This window comes from Budorcas taxicolor, chromosome X (genome assembly GCF_023091745.1).
Source record: "Budorcas taxicolor isolate Tak-1 chromosome X, Takin1.1, whole genome shotgun sequence".
In the NCBI taxonomy this organism is placed as follows: Eukaryota; Metazoa; Chordata; class Mammalia; order Artiodactyla; family Bovidae; genus Budorcas; species Budorcas taxicolor.
Genome location: NC_068935.1, coordinates 104,449,484 through 104,454,769, shown reverse-complemented (window position 1 = coordinate 104,454,769; position 5,286 = coordinate 104,449,484). Strand labels below are relative to the sequence as shown.

General features: G+C 43.7%; 1 long non-coding RNA gene across 1 annotated transcript; it reads left to right on the top strand.

Moving 5' to 3' along the window:
• Positions 1–2,768: 2,768 nt before the first annotated feature.
• On the top strand, positions 2,769–4,703 carry LOC128069729 (uncharacterized). The gene is made up of 3 exons (XR_008201572.1): positions 2,769–2,865; positions 3,754–3,855; positions 4,682–4,703. It is a non-coding gene; the product is annotated as an uncharacterized LOC128069729 (long non-coding RNA).
• The last annotated feature ends 583 nt before the right edge of the window (positions 4,704–5,286 follow it).

Sequence of the window (5,286 nt, the reverse complement as noted above, 5' to 3'; positions counted from 1 at the left end):
CCACGGGGTCGCAAAGAGTCGGACACAACTGAGCAACTTCACTTGAGACCATCATTGTGAATGCATCATGGCCCAACTTCTCCCTCTGCCCACTCTTTCCTCCTTCCCCACCTTCTCCATCTGTTGATGCTAAGAGCTGTTTTTGTTGTGTTTAGTTGCTCAGCCATCTTGTGACCATGAGACAAGAGACATGAGAGTAAAGCCACACACTCAAATAAATAAGTAAAATGAAAGCCTAAAAGCATCTCCATTGCTGGTGGTATTGTGGAACCATGGTACAGTCCCAAACTGACTGACTACCTCTGAAATTTTTTGTCCCATGAAAAAGAAAAACAAATCACAATTTGGCTAAGCCACTGCTGAGGGCAGCAAAATCTATTTCTAACTGAAACAACCATTGATAATGCCTGAAGGCTCATTCGCTTAGCAGTCAACAAAGAACCAACATGCTAAAAAAAAAAAAAAAAAAAAAGAACCAACATGCTTCTACTATTATTTCCAGATTTGTGCTAAGCATTGGGGAAACAGCATTAAATAAGATAGACAAGGTTCCTGTTCTTATAGGGCTTAGATTTACTTGGAGAGGGAGACAGATAAACGAGATAAAGAGACAAGGCAATTGCAGAGTGTGATACAGGCTATGAAAGTAATAAACATTCTTCTCTGCTAATGCATAACTTGCAGAGGTCTACTTTTAAAAAGGTGGTCAAAGAAAGGCTAAGAAGGCCATAACACGATCTCTAAAGAATGAGGAGGCTTCCCAGGTGGTTCAGTGGTAAAGAATCCACCTGCCAAGGAAGAGACATGAGTTCAATCCCTGGGTCGGGAAGATCCCCTGGAGGAGGAAATGGCAACCCGCTCCAGTATTCTGACCTGGAGAATCCCCATGGATACAGGAGCCTGGCGGGCTACAGTCCGTGGGGTCATAAAAGAGTCAGACACGACTGAAGCGACTTAACAACAACAAAGAATGAGAAGAAGTAAGTGATAGGAAGATCTAAGGAAAGCATATGCAAAGGCTCTGGGGAGGGTGGGAATGTGTCCAAGGAATAAAGAGGAGGTGTGTGCACCTGGATCCTAACGAGCCTGGGGAAGTAGTGGGGGCCAGATGACACAGGGCATTGTAGACCAAGGAAATGTACTTGGACTTTAGAGTAATTCTTTCAAATGGGAGACCACAGAAGCAAAGGCCTGCGACATGTTCTGAGCTACTTTGTGAAGGATCGCTTTGGTTGTTGCGCAGAATCAGCTGTAAGGTGTCAAGGATGATAGTGGCGAGGTGATTCAGGAGACCAGGTAAGAAAGGACGGAGGCCTGGAATAAGGTCATATCTGTGGAGATGGAGAAAAGTAACGGATTCAAGATTTTCGGGGGTAAATCCAACAGGACTCACTTGTGGATTGAATGTAGAGAATGAGGGATTTAAAAAAAAAGCAAGGATGAGTCCTAGGTGTTTGGATTTAGCATCTGGAGGAAAGTAAGGTCATTTATCAAGATGATGAACACCTAAGGGGAACACATATGTGGTGAAAAGAAGAGTAACATTTTATTCTGTGTTAAGTTTGAGATGTTTATTAGAGATTCAACAGGAAACTTCAGCTAATATTGGAGATGTCATTGCCTGAGAGCGGCCTATGGGACACTATGCGATTGAACCCATGTCCCCTGCATTGTAAAGTGTATTCTTAACCACTGGACCCCCAGGGAAGTTAAGATCTCTTGTTGCTGGAAGCAAAATTGACTGCTGGTCTCAGCTGCTTCACTGCACACTGAGGCCACGTGTCCCATAGGCCGCTCTCAGGCAATGACAAAATACAGTGGGTGACGAAGGCAGGGCCACTCCTACAAGATGCAGGGACATCTCTCACAGGTGGCTTTGGCTCAAGGACTCCGTATCGACCTGACTGAACATTTTCTGGAACTGCGCTGCAGTCCAAGACTCTTCCTATCCAAGTGTCCTTCCTCCCACCCTCCCCCACCAGCACCTCCTCCACCAGTGTCAGGAAAGCACCACTGTCTGGAGCCTCTTCCTGCCTTCTCCAGCTTCCTACCCGCTTTACTTCACAGCTGCTCCCCACCCCATGTCCAATCCAGTCTGCTTCTTGGAGGATCTAAATGAACACAGCTGGGCAGGTAGAAAGATGAGCCTGGAGTGCAGGGGAGAGGTCTAGGCTGGAAATGGAAATCTTGAATATAGATGGTTGAGTACATAAAATTGTGTTACTGGATGAGATGACCTAAGGAGTATGAGTGTAGATTATGAGAAGAATGGAAGCGGAAGTGTCAGTCACTCAGTTGTGTCTGACTCTGCGATCCCATGGACTATAGCCTGTCAGGCTCCTCTGTCCATGGAATTCTCCAGGCAAGAATATTGGAGTGGGTAACCATCCCCTTCTTCAGGGGATCTTTCTGACTCAGGGATCAAACCCAGGTCTCCTGCATTGCAGGTGGATTTGTTGCCATCTGAGCCACCAGGGAAGGGAGTACCTCAGACTAAACCTTGGAGTTCTCTTCATAGAGGTTGTGTGCAGGACAAAAGGCAAAAGTGACGTGGAAGCTTAGAGATGGGAGTATTTAAAGAAGCCAGGTGGAGGGGCTTCCCTGGTAGTCCAGTGGTTAAGACGCCATGCTCCCAATGCAGGGGGCACAGGTTTGATCCCTGGTTGAGGAAATAAGATCTTGCATGCCACACAGTGCAGCTTAAAAATATAAATAAATAAAATAATACATTTTTATTTATTTTATAAAATAGATAAAAATAAACAATCAAGGAGGAGCCAACTGTGCCACATGCTCCTGAGACAAGATGACGTTAGAGGCATGTCCACTGGATTTGGTAACTTGGTAACATGGAGATCAGAGCAGGTAAATTAGTTGGTTTAGTGTTGAAAAAAATAGAGGTCCTGTGTAATTATTGCTGAGCTCATAAGCTTGAGGTAAGTGAGGAAAATATAGAGGGTTTGAAGAAAAAGAAGAGAGTATAAAATAGTTTTATCAAAAGGCAAAGAACAAACTGCCTAGGGAGGCTTGCCATGTGGTTAGAGTGTCTTTTTGAGGTTTGTAGTCATACGTTTTAAGTGAAACCAATCAGTCCATTTTGAGTAAAAGTCAACAAGCCAGACAAGGACCAAGCTGTCTAGAACTCAAGGGATAAACAGCCAACAAAGTTAGAAAAGAGGTCATCCTTGCCCCATCTCTCTTCACCCCAGATTTCAGTGCAACTTTGACATCCTACAAGTTCAGGGTTAACACCATCAGGAAAGAACTCCTGTGTGCTGAAGCCTTGGGTATGAGCATGGCCCTCAGAGAGGGCGTGTCCTCTGGGAAGCCCTGGAGCAAAGTCCCCAAGGAAGGGACTTGTTCCCATACACAGTTAAGGCTCTTTCTTGGCATTCCCAAAGATATTTGGGGAAAAATTTTGTGATTCTGTAGCCTTTTAGATCAAAATAATGCATTGCTGCCCCTTAGATAGTGAGATGGATAATCTAATGTGTGAACTAGGACAGTGCCCAGGTATTTGGTCAAAGGTTAATCTGGATGCTTCTGTGAGGGTGTTTTTGAATGAGATTATTATTTAAATCAGTGGACTTTGAGTAAAGCAGAATTGCTCTCCATGATATGTGGATGGGTCTTATGCAATCAGTCAAAGGCCTGAATGGAACAAAAAACTGGTCTACCCCAGTAAGAGAAAATTCTGCCTGCAGATGGTCTTTAGATCTGCACTGCAACATTGTTTTTTCTCTGAGTCCTCAGCTTGATGGCCTTGGAACTTCAACTGCAGCAGCAGCTCCTCCCTGGGTCTCCAGCCTGCCAGCCCACCCTGCAGATCTGGGACTCAGCAGCCCCCGTAATCATGTGAGCCAGTTTCTTAAAACCAATTTCTCTCATCTTTCTTTCAGTGTGCTTTTCTCTATCTCCATCTCTCTGCCTGTTTATCTCTCTCTCTGTATGTCTTTCTCTCTCTCTCTCTGTGTGTGTGTGTGTGTGTGTGTGTGTGTGTGTGTGTGTGTGTGTATGTATATATATCTATTGATTCTGTTTCTCTGGAGAACCTTGACTAACACAAATATACATTCTAGTATGACCTCATTTGTCCTCAAAGCCTGGAGAAGCCTAGGTACCAAGATTACATGTTTGTTTGTTTGTTTTTTATCTTCAGAACTCAGAACAATGTCTGTCACATAAGAGCCCATTGAGTATTTGTTGAAAAGATGAACGGATAAATGGATGAATGAATATAATAGAAGGATGGATGGAGAGATGGATGACTGAATGGATGAATGATTGGAGCGATAATTGGATGATACTGTAGTGGAAAGAGCACTGAACTTGGAGTCATATGTTTTGTGTTTCGTCCCCAATTCTACCACTTACTAGCCTTGTAATTTTATTTCTTTATAATAGAAATAGGAACAATGATAAATAACAATATTTGACCTACCAACCACATAGGAATATTGTGGCAATTGAGTGAGATGCCCAAAGGAACACCACCCTAGACTGCATTCATAAACCTACAATACTCAGATCAAAGATGTAATAGTTCCATGGTGCTCTGCAGGACTGAGACTGCATTTGGAGTACATATTGTGTGCTCTTGAGAGCTGATGATGCTCTACAAACTATGAAGCACTTTGTACCACCAAAGCACTTTTATTATCATCATTATTTTTTTTCTCAGTCTCTGAGCCTGCATCTGAGGCCTTGCTGTAACTGACCTTCTTGAAAATTCCAAGACGTTCCTTGTTACCTGTCTTCCTGCTAAAGAAGCTAAACTTTTGGGACCACATCTTGGGTTCACTTGACTTTGTCTTGTTCTTCAATGGAAAAGGGAGTTTATTGGTTTACAGACCTGAGAAATAAAAGGCTTTGTCTGGATCTGGGAGTTCCAATTCAGAATCTGTCTCCTTTTCTCCATCTCCTTGCTTTCCTTGGCACTAGTTTCACTCTCAGACGATCTTTCCCCACATAGAAAGATGGTGCTGACCTTCTCTACCTGCAGCATTCTTTGAGTCTAGCTCAATTTCTGATCCAGTTCCCTTTTCTCTTAAGCCGCTCTCTTACCCCAAAACAGAAGCACATATATTCAACCGGCATTGTCTTCTTACTTCATCTTATGAATGAAGGGCAGACCAACAAGCCGCAAAACTGATAGAATATCCTCTACCATGCTGGCCCTGGGATAAAGAAGGCAGCGAACTCACTGGGACTCCAGATTGGCTGATTGCTCATGATCCTGCGATAAAACATCAGGTTGTGCTGAACCCTTGACTCAGTGAGAAAAGA